The following is a 14,173-nucleotide window of genomic DNA, read 5'->3' on the forward strand; positions in this document are numbered from 1 at the left end:
TGTTGAAGCTCTCCTCACATGGTGGATTTGTGGTTCTAGGTTGAGTTTTCTCCCTTTTATAACAAAAGACCTTAAGGCTTTTGACCAATCGATTCACCAACTTCTTTTGAGATTTTTACCCCGAACTACGAGGTTTTGATCCTAATCTTTTTTAAGATGGTACGTAGGCAATGGGTTTATCCATTCAAACACAAAATTGTAAATAACTTGTATATTCTTTTCTCATCTCCCCAATCATGTTTGCACAAATATTTTTTCACAAATACCAACCTACCTTACAACGTTGGTGAAAAGGGCTCCCTTAGAGTACTAAGGATATTTTGGGTGCTTAAAACCTTCCCATTGCATAACCAACCCCCTTACCCAGATTTATCACATTTGACAATGCAAGCATAGACATCACACCACATGGTAGACCAGAATAGGCCAGCTTGAAGAATCTTGGCGTATGTCTTAGAGGTGCTCGCATGTCCACCATAAGGTGCAGAATGAAAATGCTCGATAATACTATTTATCTCTTCTTCTGGAACACAACGGCGAAAAATGCCATCTTTACCCCTTTTGAAAAGGAGCGGTTCGTCCCAATAGAAGTTTCTCACATTGTGGAAGAATTTCTTCTTGCGGTGGTAGTCAAGATCAGGGGGTACTATATCAGCAGCTAGGTAATTAACAAAGTCTGCATACCAGGGTACGTTACTTATTGCTAAGGAATTTTGGGGGTGCTCATGAGGGCTTAGGTTATCATCTTCAATGGTTTCTACTCTAGCTATCAGTCTATCATAGGCGAAATCATCATTTATGGGTACTAGTTCAGGTTTTAGATGTTCTAGCCTAGAAAGGTGATCGACTACTGCATTTTCAGTGCCTTTTTTATCTCTTATGTCTAAATCAAACTCTTGTAGTAATAGAATCCATCGGAGTAACCTGGGCTTGGCATCTTTTTTACTTAATAGGTAACGAATGGCAGCATGATCGGTGTAAACTATAATTTTTGCTCCTACTAGATAAGATCTAAATTTGTCTATAGCGAAAACTACAGCGAGTAATTCTTTTTCAGTTGTTGCCTAGTTAAGTTGGGCATCATCTAGGGTTCTACTGGCATAATAAATGGCATGTAATTTTTTATCTTTCCTTTGTCCTAGAACGGCTCCAACTGCATAATCACTAGCTTCGCACATTATCTCGAAAGGTTCTGACCAATCAGGTGGTTTCACAATGGGTGCCGATACTAACGCTTGCTTTAAAAGATTAAACGCGTCATTACATTTTTCATCGAAAATGAATTCAGCATCTTTCATTAAAAGTCCAGTTAAAGGTTTGGTTATTTTGGAGAAGTCCTTAATGAAACGCCGGTAGAATCCAGCGTGTCCAAGAAAGCTTCGGACTTCTCTGATGGTTTTTGGTGGTTTTAGGTTTTCTATAACTTCTATTTTAGCTTTATCTACCTCTATACCTTTTTCGGAAACTATATGTCCTAAAACTATTCTTTCGGTTACCATGAAACGACATTTTTTCCCAGTTTAGCACGAGGTTCACCTCCACGCATCTCTCCAGGATTTTCTCAAGGTTAGCAAGACAATTGTGGAAATCAAATCCGCAAACCGAGAAATCATCCATAAACACTTCCATGATACCATCTAGGTAATCTGCAAAGATTGACATCATGCAGTGTTGGAAAGTAGCTGGGGCATTACAGAGGCCGAATGGCATTCGTCTGTAGGCAAAAGTTCCATAAGGGCATGTAAAGGTAGTTTTTTCTTGATCTTCGGGGTGGATAGGTATTTGGAAGAATCCAGAGTATCCATCTAGATAGCAGAAGTAAGAGTGTCTGGCTAGACGCTCCAACATCTGGTCTATAAATGGTAAAGGGAAATGATCCTTCCTAGTTGCTTTATTTAATTTTCTATAATCTATACACATCCGCCATCCTCCTTCTAAACGTTTTGCTACATGTTCGCCTTTATCTTTTTGCACGACTGTGATGCCTCCCTTTTTAGGTACTACATGCACAGGGCTCACCCACTTACTATCCGAGATCTGGTAGGTGATACCTCCCTCAAGTAACTTAAGAACTTCCTTTTTTACATCACTCATTATAGGGTTTATTCTTCTCTGATGTTCTCTGGAGGGTTTTGAATCTTCTTCGAGCGAAATCCGATGCATGCATACGGACGGGCTTATACCTTTCAGGTCAAAGATATTATATCCTAAGGTTGAGGGATATCTTCGTAAAACATCTAAAAGTCGGTTCGTTTCCTCTTGGCTCAAGGTAGCACTGACTATAACTGGACGGTTCATCTTTTCATCGAGGAACTCATATATCAGGTTCTTAGGCAGTTCCTTAAGTTCTAAGGTTGGGTTCTTAGGGCATGGCATAGGATCTGGGGTAAGGGATAAACATTCGTAAAGGTTATCATTGATGTAGGGTTTCTTAAAGTCATCATCTTCCCTTATGAGAGTTGATGGTAACTTAATTATTTTTATAATTTCTTTTTGTTCTAATTCTCTAACACATTCATCAATGATATCTAAGGCATAACACGAGTCTCCCATCACAGGTGCCATAAGAAATTTCGAAAGTATAAATTCTATTTTCTCATCACCTACCTCAAATGTCAACTTTCCTTTCTTGACGTCTATTATGGCTCCTGCAGTCGATAAGAATGGTCTACCTAGAAGGATTGGTATACCATTGTCCTCTTTGATGTCCATGACAACAAAATCAGCAGGGATAAATAACTGACCTATCCTAACATGAATATCTTCTAATATGCCTATCGGATACTTAACAGATATATCGGCTAACTGAAGTGACATCTTAGTGGATTGCAATTCTCCTAAGTTTAACCTCTCACAAACTGCTAAAGGCATTAGGCTCACACTAGCTCCTAAGTCTAGAAAAGCTTTTTCGATGACATGATTACCCAAAAGGCAAGGAATGGAGAAATTTCTAGGATCTTTATCTTTCTTTGCTAATTTGTCCTCGGAAATAGCATTACATTTCAAAGGCTTCAGATCTTCAAGTCTACGTTTGTTGGTAAGGTTGTCTTTGAGAAACTTTGCATAAGAAGGTATTTGGGTGATGGCTTCTGTGAAAGGGATTTCTACATGAAGTTTTTCTATAACTTTAATAAATTTTTGATACTGTTTATTGATCTGGGTTTGTTTGAGTCTTTGCGGATATGGTATAGGTGGTTTATATGGCGGGGGTGGTACGTAAGTTTTATCTTTAGGTTCTTCTCCATTTTCTCGACCTTCCTGGTTTTCAGATTCCTCTGGTTCCTTTACTTCGTCCGTGGGTTTGGTACATTCCTTAGAAATTTCGGGTTCACTCAATCTAGGGTTTGGTGGCTCATCATAAGCGTTCCCACTTCGTAGGGTAATGGCATTGGCTTGTCCTCTCGGATTTTGTTGAGGTTGTCCAGGGAATTGTCCTCCAGGTGTAGTCTGAGGGGCTTGGTTTAAAGCTATCTGAGAGATCTGGGTTTCAAGCATCTTGGTATGAGTAACTATTTGGTCAACCTTGGTTCCTAACTGAGTAATCAATTCGTTAACATGAATGTTTTGATTCATGAACTCCTTGTTTTGTTGGGTTTGAGCGGTGATAAAATTTTCCATAATTTTCTCAAGGCTCGGCTTTGGTGGCACATGTTGCATAGGTTGATTTGATCTAGGAGCTTGATAACTAGGTCTCGGAGGTGCATTATTTTGAATAGGGTTATTGTTTTTATAGGATAAGTTCAGGTGATTCCTCCATCCAGGGTTATAGGTATTCAAATATGGGTTCCCTTGGGTGTAGTTCACTTGCTCAGAGTGGGTTTCGTTTAATTGACTGCATTCTGCAGATTGGTGTCCTTTGGTTCCACATATCTCACAATCCGACGAAACTGCGGCTACAGTATTCGGGTTTATGCACATATGCTCGACTTTGAGGGCTAATGCGTCCATTTTAGCTTGCATCATGTCTATAGAGCTTAGTTCATGCACTCCTCCTTGGGCTTCCTTCTTCTCAACTGTCGCTCGTTCGACTCCCCATGATTGATGGTTTTGAGCCATATCTTCGATGAGGGCACTAGCTTCAGGATAAGGTTTGTTCATCAGAGCACCGCCTGCGGCAGCGTCGATGGTCATCTTCGTGTTATAGTAAAGTCCATTATAGAAGGTTTGAATGATTAACCAATTTTCTAAACCATGATGTGGGCATGCTCGTAACAACTCTTTATACCTCTCCCAAGCTTCGAACAACGATTCTCCTTGGTTTTGGGTAAATCTAGTTATATGGTTTCGAAGAACGGCGGTCTTACTCGGGGGAAAATATCTAGCAAGAAATACTCTTCTAAGGTTATCCCAAGTCGTAATGGAATTGGGTGGAAGGGAATCTAACCATGATAGGGCTTTATCTCTGAGGGAAAAAGGGAATAATATTAAACGTATTGCCTCAGGAGAAGCTCCATTGGTTTTAAAAGTGTATGCTAATTGAAGAAATATTTTTAAATGTTGGTTTGGGTTCTCAGTAGCGAGACCTGCGAATTGTCTCTGTTGCACTAGTTGCAACAGGGATGGTTTAAGTTCAAAATTATTAGCTGGGATGGTTGGGTTTACTATACTAGAACTAGGTTCTTTGTTTGATGGTTGAGCGAAATCCTTAAGAGGTCTTTGGTTTTGATCTTCGGCCATAGCTCTCTTAATTCTATGAAAGAATAAACGTGCGCGAGCGTAACGTTCAGGTTCCGCCAGAGGGTATACTAAGCTTAAACTTCCGGTGCTGCGAGTTCTTCGCATTGACCGGCGGGAAATAGCCTAAGTCTAAACGATATAACAACAGGAAAATGAAATTTCACGAAGTTGGTCCCCGACAACGGCGCCAAAAACTTGATGTGTTTGCTTTTCGCAATTATACGAACGCGTCAGAGTAATATAATAGATTGCCGAATCCACAGAGACGAAGTGTCAATCTATCGTTATCTATTGTTATGGTGTTTATCAAAGGCAATCAAAATAGGTGTTTTTGGAGTGTGCAATGAAAAGTAAAGTGTTGAATAAAGATTAGTTAATAAAGACAGGGTCGAATGTAATTCACGTAATCACTTAATAATCCAAGTACTTGCTAATAGAATTACTTATGAGCAGTGTTTCCTACTTTGAAAAGAACTAATTTAACAGGAACTGTCACTTTCGCGTATTCAGAACCGAGTTGTACTCCCTAATCAAACCCTCTTATTGTCACTTATAAAAAGGCGCGCATTGCGTTAGAATAGTAAACCTATTTTTAAGAAATATAGTATCTTGACTAAGTTGAAAAGTATTATAACCTGGATTTCTTAACCAAAAGAGGTTCTCACGAACCAGACTCTAAACTTATAAACGCGTCCGAAAATAGTTTTAAAATCTCTTTTCTTCTTAAGTTAAAAACTCCTAATGAACTAAACAAAGGGCTTTCGCTGTTTTTGAAATAGTTAAAAAATAATTAAGTTTAGATAGACGTTGGACGGCTTTCGATCTTACCCAACGGAATTGAAGTGCGGGAAAACTTAAGTTGAAAGTTAAAACAGCCCTTAAGTGCTTCTACGAACAATTGTACGGATTATCGGTTCAATTAAGATCCTTACATTCTAACCTTATAGATTTAGTTAGACATGGTAAAGTAAAAGTGCATTAATTTAAATAAAAGTAGTGCGAGTGCGGAAAATAAATAATTTAAAGCGAGTGCGAGAAATAAATAATTTAAAGCGAGTGCGAGGAAATAAACAATTTAAAGCGAGTGCGAGAAAATAAATAAAGTAAAGCGAGTGCGAAAAATAAATAAGATAAAGACAAGTAATAAAAACCTGCTCCAATCGGAGGGTTGAGTAAATTGCAAAGCGGAAATGAAAATGGCGGCAGGATTAACTTCCTTCCAAAGTGCTCCAAACTCGATTACAGACTCTATCACAGACTCGATTACACAATTGTGGTAACACTCCAATGCGGAGCGATTACCACTTTAAAATACTTAATATATGCCTAAGTGAAACAAAGTTGCTCTGAGTTTGCCTCTGCTCTAAGTTTGGATGATTGTAAAAGTGATTTCGAGTTTCTATTTATAAGCAAGCAAAAAGATGGAAATGACAAGGATGCCCTTCAACTTGAAAATGGGAGGGAAAACTTTTCCTCTTGTGGCGCCCGCCACAAGGCCATGGCGCCCGCCATAAGGCCAATCTGAGGCGCCTTAGTGGAAGTAGTGGGGAACGTGGAAGTTGAGCTTGGACACGTCATGGCAGGGTCTATGGCGCCAGCCATGGGGTAGGCCACAAGTACAAAATGCTGAATTTTAGGGGTTTTAGCTCTTTTTCACTCCTTTTCTCGATCGGGGCTCCGATTAAAGTAAAAACCTGAAAACAAAGGAAAACATAGCAATAACACAACAAAATAACAATAAAACAACTAGAATGCATGTGAAATCGGAGTCGAAAATACAGTAAATTTCAGTGTTATCACTCACTTGAGCCATATCTTGTGATTATATTGTGATTGTATATACTTGTTTGTGTTTGTGGTCCTTTGACTTTAAAGTACATAATAAGAACAAAAACCCTAAAAGACATTTTGTATGGACTGCTGGACTTGATCTGAGACATTGGACTTAGAATTAGGCAACACTCCCTATGCAAAGGACTTGGCCAATGCCAACTTTCATGAAACCAAGTGCTTGTGAAGTGAACTTTCCTATGATACAAATATTGAAGATTCCATTTAAGTTCATCTGCAACATGGACTTATTAGAGTTGTTATTTTGAACCTGTTTCTAATGCTTATCTTTGAAGTCATTTGATACATAGGGAATTGTGAAGAAGTTCATGGAGTAGCTAATCTTGGATGTGGCTATCTTTATTTGATACCTTGCACTTCATCTTGCTATTTGTGTATTGATATTGCTTGATTCTAAAGTCAAAGGGAAATTTGGGTTTCTATATGACATTCTTCTCTGTTGGATTGCAGCCCATTGGTCAGATCTTTTCAACTCTTAACTTTTAAATTTTTGCTTAGGATTAGTCTCTTCATCTCCTCCCAACTTATTTAATTTCAAATCTCTCCCTCCTTTAAAAATCTTCTTTGCTTGTAATTTCTAAACTTAGACCATATTGCAAATTAGAAACTTTGGCCTTATGCCATTGCATTTTCAAACGCATTTTCTTAATCAAACTTGTAAATGAATCTAATAATGTTGACTTAAAATTTCAAAAGACAAAAAGAACTAACACTTATTCAAACCTTGTTAGGCCTCTTGTGCCTTTGTTAAACTTAAATTTTGTTAAAAGCAATGCACTCACTTTGAAATTGATACCACGAACTACGAGGTTTTGATCCCTCATTTTTATGTTGGTACGTAGGCACAAGTACAAAGGTATTGTCAAATACAAAAAATATAATTAATGAATTCTTTTATCATCCCCACATTCTATTTATTGCAAACGTCATTTTATACAAAAACACCTATGCACACAAAAAAGGGCTCCCTAAGAGTACCTAGAACACTTTGGGTGTTAACACCTTCCCTCTGTGTAACCAACCCCCTTACCTGTAATCTCTGGCATTAGTTTTAATTTGAAAACTTCTTATCTTTAGGTTTTGTTCGTACTTTTTCCTTTTCCCTTGGAAACAATAAAAGCGCGGCGACGACTCTGGTTTTATTAACGTTAAGTTTATCCATAGCTTAATGGTCATGAATTTACCGCTACAGAAATACATATCAATTTCCAGTTACACGAGCTACTGTTGTCATTACTCAAAATAAGGCAGGTAGTGCTCATGAAGTCATTGAGCCTGACGTGCCAGCAGATGAGCCTTCAAGGTTGTAACTGACGCATGAGAGGTTACCTGTGTCTATTATGCGAGAGATCATTTATTTGAAGATTGCTCATCAAATCTTGTTTCTATTAATAATGTGATCAATAACAAGTATAACAACTCCTACAATAACACTTGCAGTCATGCGTGGCATAATCATCCAAACATCTCATGTAGTAACACTCAAAAGCAACTCAAACCTCAAGCACCTCAAGTTCCACCTGGTTTTTCTGCACCAAACTATGTTGTGGTTAATCAAGGGAACAACCAACTGGAAAATGCACTAAAGTATTTCTTATAAGAAACCAAGAACCAATTTCAAGTTCAAGGTGTAAGAATTAAAAACTTGGAGAATGAAGTCGAGTAGATTGCTTCAGCACCCAATTCTAGAACTTTGGGAGCACTTCCAAGCTCAACTGAAACTTCAACATCTACCTCTGGAGCCAAGGATATTAAAACATGCAAGGTTATCAAGTTAAGAAGTGGAAAAGAGTGTGAAGGATCAACATTGATGATAGTCGTCATTATGTTATGTTTATGAGAAAATTCAGATAAATTCAGAAGATTAATGAGCAAAAGACATGTCAAAGTGTGAAGAATTGAGCCAAAATTCAAAACAATGAAGAAACAAAAAATTAGTGTAAATTATGGAGAAAAAAAGAAGAAAAACATGCACTTGCTTCTGGAATTCTCACGCCCGTGATGCATCCCATCGTGGCTCGACGAGGCTCGCATCACGACGTAATATGTAACACCTCAATTTTTTATTATTTTATTTTAATAGAGTTTTGGAGTGTTTTTAAGTTAATTATTCAAGTTGGTGGATTTTTGGTATTAAAACGTTGCGTGGAAGTGAGGAGTTATGGTAGATTAAAGTTAGTTAGACTTTTATTAATTTAATATTTTTAATTTAATCTAGAATGATTAAATTAATTTAGTTAGAGTGTTTTGAGATTATTGGTTTTATTTAGAATTATGAATATTTTTAGTTAATTAAAATTAATAGAAATATGATAATATGACTTTTAGGATGATAAATAGATATTTTAAATAAAATAGGGAGGTGGGAATAATTATTTATGAATGGGGGAAATAATAAGAATTAGTAAAATAAAAGAGAAATTTAATTTAATTTAAATAGAGAAGTTGGGAGAGAATTAGTGAGTACATGAAAAATTGAGAAATAGGCAAAAGAAGAGAAATCCTAGGAGAGCTTTTGGAAAAGGAAGAGAGAAACCTCCATTGTTAAAGCTTTAAGTTTCTTTGAATTCGATGAAAGGGGGAGAATTGTTCATATTTGGGTGTTTTAAAAAGATGGATAGCAAGGGTTCCTTACCCTCTTTCCTTCTCCCTTTTCATTTTCTCTGTGATAATGTTTGAGACCAAAGAATGTTTGTGGAAAACCTTCTAAGGCGATTGATATAATATTGTTTTCATGATTGTTAAGTTATGATTTGTTGTTTTACCAAATATGTTAGCGTGTTATGTGATGAAGCCTTTTGATAAGAAGCGAGTCGATATGATAATTTATATTGACGCCTTTTGATAAGGCGAGAATATAAAAAGTTATACGTTAATAAAATATGTTGATGCCTAATGTTAATGCGAGATTTTATCGGTAAATTATGTTGACGTCTTTTGCTAAGACGAGAGTATAAAGGTTATATATTAGCATAGGATTTTGGCTATAAAACTATAAGGTAAGGGGATGAGGATCATAATAATATTGGTGAGTTGATTATTGTTAGAGTAATTGATAAATATTGTTGAATTGATGAAATGATTTGACAATTTTCGTGGTCAAATTTTTTTAGCATCCTGGATGGTTGAGACTCAAATAAGCGAGTTTGAAATTTGTTCAATAGAGTGGAAAACACAGAAAATCGCAAGTAGACATAGAAGGGGTTTGGCCGTGTTTTTTCATACGTAACTTGAGTTTCGTGAGTCTGTTTGAGGTGTCGTCAGTTGCGTTAGAAATCTAACATAATAATATTTATTTTTAAGTGGGGAAATTAGTTTTATAAGCACTACAATAGTATCAGTTCTCTGGTTTTTACACCAGAGGCATAGTCAAATTTCAGTCATGTGTTGGTCAACTTGTTTCACACGTAACTTGAGTTTCATAAGTTCATTTGAGGTGCAGTCAGTTGTGTTAGAAAAAGAGTTTAACGAAATTTTAAACTAGGAGTTTCCTAATTTTGTCATAAGTCTATAACTTTTGGTGATATTTTGGAGTCAAACATTATTTTAGAGTTTATGTAGGAAATTTTGTGATATGGCTGAACTGAAACGAATAGAATTCGAGTTTCGTAACTCCAATCGAGATACAATTAAGTGAGTTTAAAAGAGGGTTTAAATAACTTTCAAACTTGAGAGTTTCATAATTTTATTATGAGCCTATAATATTTGGTGCTATTGTGAAGCGATACAAGTTTAGAGTTAAGTCTAGAATTTTGGGAAACCCTTTAGCAATTTAAGGAGCAAATATAACTATAAATAACTTGAGTTCGAGCTATTTAAAGTTGAATTGATATGTTTAGAGTCCATTAACATGTTTAAAGTTATAGTTGAAGGTAATTTATATTTTAAAGTTGAGTTTGAGTTATGTATAGTTAAAAGAGTTAAGTTATGAACTATCTGATATACTAGAGTTATATTTGAGAATCAAATGAGTTGAATTTGAGTTGTTTAAAGTTAAAGTTGATATGTTTAGAGTTATTGATGACTTCTCGACAAGTGTATCGATAATGTCAAATTCATAAAAAGATATTGATTCTACCGGGACTGCTATTTAATAAGACAATAGTTGTGCAATTATAAAAAGTAACAATTGGGGGGGGGGTGAGTTTGAATGCGAGAAAATAAAAGTTGTTTTGAATTAATAAGAAAGAAGGCAGGTTTTGTATATAATCCCTTATTTCTCCACTATTGACGTCTAATGCATTAAATGAATGAAGTGTTATTATATTTCCACGATGAATTAACACAACCATTATTCCCAATCCTTTGGCGTATAGATCGCTAATCACCACTCGGGATCTCCTATCCCTATTCAACCAGTGTAAGTGAAATTAGGAGATGCATAAAATGTTAGTTCAACTACCACTGCTCGGGGTCTCCTATCCTTATTCAACCAACATAAGTACAAAAATTTCCTTAGTTCTAACACATAGACTAATGGTCAGTAATCCCTATGTGCCCAAGATCAGGTTAAAAAAGTATCTCACATAAAAAATATTAAGCAAAATAAGCAATTGAATATATATATATATATATATATATATATATAACTCCAATTATTCATGCAATGACAATTTTAACATATGTCCCAACAAGTTCAAAATAAGTTTATCAAACACAACCTAACTTAGAGATATTTAGTTGCTCATAATGATACAATAAAATACCAATTGATTAGATGAAGATTGAATATGAAATTCCTTGAAGAACTGACCTCCAATGGCTTCCAATGCTCTCAAAATCACCCTCTTAGTGATTTTTACCGGCGCTTTTAGTCTTAAAACGTAGAACCCTTCAAAAGATGCCCAAAAATCTCTTTTATATCAACTAAATCAGTTTGTAACACATCAGAATAGGCCCCAGAAAAGGACCTATCTCGTGTAAGATAACTTGTATCGCATGGGCGATGTTGACTTTGCTTTTCTATCATGCGCATTCCAGTAGCCGGACTTGCTCTTTTTTCCATCTGACTTTTACCAAGTCCTTATTTCTTCATACTTAGTTATTTTTGCATCTTTCTTTGGCCTTTATTCTTCATTTTTTTCCTCTTTAACTTGTTTTGATCTATTTCTTCGACTGGAAATATGCAATGACAGAGTGACATCATAACCTCAAACTTGAATCGTTGTTTATCCACAAGTAACTTGCTTGCACTGCCAATTCCAAACGGAAAAACAAGTCGCAAAATAAAAATTGAACATCACCATATGAAATTTTCTTTACCTAACCATCATTCTAACTTCCAACTGCAATCCGACAAATTCAGAAAACATCCTCAATCTTTGACAAGTACTCATCCCGTCTCTCATCTCACCATTACTCACTCAATTGATGGGGTACTCTCTCAATCAACATGAAAAATAATTTTTATTTAGTTTGATCATGTTCTAATAGAATTTGTCAAAGTAATTAAAACACACACATTTCAGGATTTTTTCGGTTGAATCTTGACTTATGTTCGGGTAGGATATTTTTGGAAAATAATGTTTAAGCCTTTGGAGTTAGGTACCTAATTCTCCTCTTGTTATCATACCACTCCTTTTCTTATTAATGGTACTAGAGATATTGCTATTGTGGTCCTCAATATTCATTTTGCATACTTTTTTCTCTTTTTTTTGAAGAAGTTGTTTTAACTCCTTATTTTCTAAAAAATTTGAATTTTTGCCGTTTTTTCTCTAGTACCCCAACACCAAACTTAAACCTTTGTCACTTCCAATAGCAACCCCAAACTTATTGTTTTTCATTCAACTTAAGAACTAAAAGTTTCTACCTAACTCCAAAGAGAGGGTGGAAATATGAAATCTTTCAAGTCATATGGCTAATAAATAATGCTAAGTCACTGAAAGAAGGACCAAACTCAAAGTGGTTAGCAATTGACGTATCATATTACTACAAGGTGGTTACAAAGGCTCAAAGTTAAAAAGAAAACAACTTCCTCGACATGTTTTAGTCAGACTAGACAAATTTAATCAAAAATAGTTCAAACTTGATAAAACAATAATGTATGGATACACTCAATAAAAGGAATAATAAACAATGTAATTTCAGAACCTCGATCTTCAGAGTCTTGACACAGTTCCTTAGAACCTGGTCTTCAGATCTTGTTCTTCAGAGTCTTCAAAACTTGAGAGCGCACAATCTTGAAGGCTTGACAATCCTTCAAAGGCTCTTTAATTAGAGTCACAGTCAGAAGCTTTAGCATAAACGTTCATCAGAAGCGTTGTCTAAGAGCTTTCTAGAATTTGATTACATTCTGTAAAACACTTGTATCTCTTTAGAGTCAGAGTGTGTTGATTCCAGAATTCGATGACGTCAAATGTCAGTTCTTCAGAGTCATAACCTGTTAGCAAAAGCTACACACTAGACAAAACCCATTAGTGTACAAAATTGTTCTTTAAGAAACAATGTATTGTTATCATCAAAACTAAAGGTCAGATGCATAACCAAATATTAGTCTTACAAACTTAAATGACAACAACTATTTAAGACGCAACAAAAAATAGAATACAAACACTTACATCTGCATCAACAAAAATGAGTTCCAGATTCTCTTTGCTGTTAGAAACAACAGTCCATTTGTGATGCACTTTGACGACAATTTTCCATAACTCTTTCTTGTCACAAATTTCTCCAATCTTCTCAAACGGCCTTGCCATTGATGTTTTTTCTGTAAAAGTTTTATGAAAATCAATAACTTTAACTTGAATATTTTTAGGGTTTCTAAACTAAATCATTTAAATCTAAATACATAGCATAAATACAAATAAAATAAGTATACTCAAATACAATTGTTGATTCTCATAAATTCTATACACAGAACAATAAAACAAACAAAAAAAGACAACGTAGATAAATGCAGACTTTTGGAAGCACTAAATATAAATAAAAAAACATGTGAAAAAACAGGAAAAAGATATTCAGATGAGCAAACATTCAATAGTTAAAATAATTGGTTTGGATTGACCCAAAAAACAAAAATAGAAGAAAAAAATTCAAGAAGATTGAAAAATAAAAGAGAAACATAAAAAAAAACATGATTATGAATCGACATGAAGGAAGTAGATAAAAATGTGTGTGGCTTTTCAGCAAAGCAGAAAAGTTTTGAACTTTGACATCTTTGTTTCGGTCACAATAATTACCATTAGAAAAAACAATAGTAACAAAATTAGAAGACATAAAGTTGATTTCAAAATACAAGTTGAATACATATGTGAAATTGGAAATAAAGCGGAACTGAGTAGACTTATACTCAGTCGTATATTTAAAAATGGTATTTTGATTGCAAAATATAAATTTTGGATATATAATACCCTTGTTTTAATGATTTGTAAAATTTTAAGGAAAGTGTAAGAAGAATTTTCTATAATAAAATTGAATTTTCTTATATTATAAATATATCCAAATTAAATTTAATTGTATAAAAATCTAATGTTAGATACCTTAACTGTACACTACCAATCATATCATAAATCAACAGTGGAGGTGATATTCCCGTGTGAAATTGAATAAGAAATTGATAACATATCATTGAAGATTGTGTAGATAGTGAAATTGTGTGGAAATTCAGCAAAAAAATCCATATCCGAATTTTTCTATGAAGAGTGTA

At 35.1% G+C, this 14,173-nt stretch overlaps 1 non-coding gene across 1 annotated transcript; it reads left to right on the forward strand.

Annotated features, from left to right (window-relative positions):
- Window positions 1–4,186: 4,186 nt before the first annotated feature.
- Window positions 4,187–4,293, forward strand: LOC127115938 (small nucleolar RNA R71). The gene has a single exon (XR_007800935.1). It is a non-coding gene; the product is annotated as a small nucleolar RNA R71 (small nucleolar RNA).
- The last annotated feature ends 9,880 nt before the right edge of the window (window positions 4,294–14,173 follow it).

This window comes from Lathyrus oleraceus, chromosome 1, assembly GCF_024323335.1.
Source record: "Lathyrus oleraceus cultivar Zhongwan6 chromosome 1, CAAS_Psat_ZW6_1.0, whole genome shotgun sequence".
Lineage (NCBI taxonomy): Eukaryota > Viridiplantae > Streptophyta > Magnoliopsida > Fabales > Fabaceae > Lathyrus > Lathyrus oleraceus.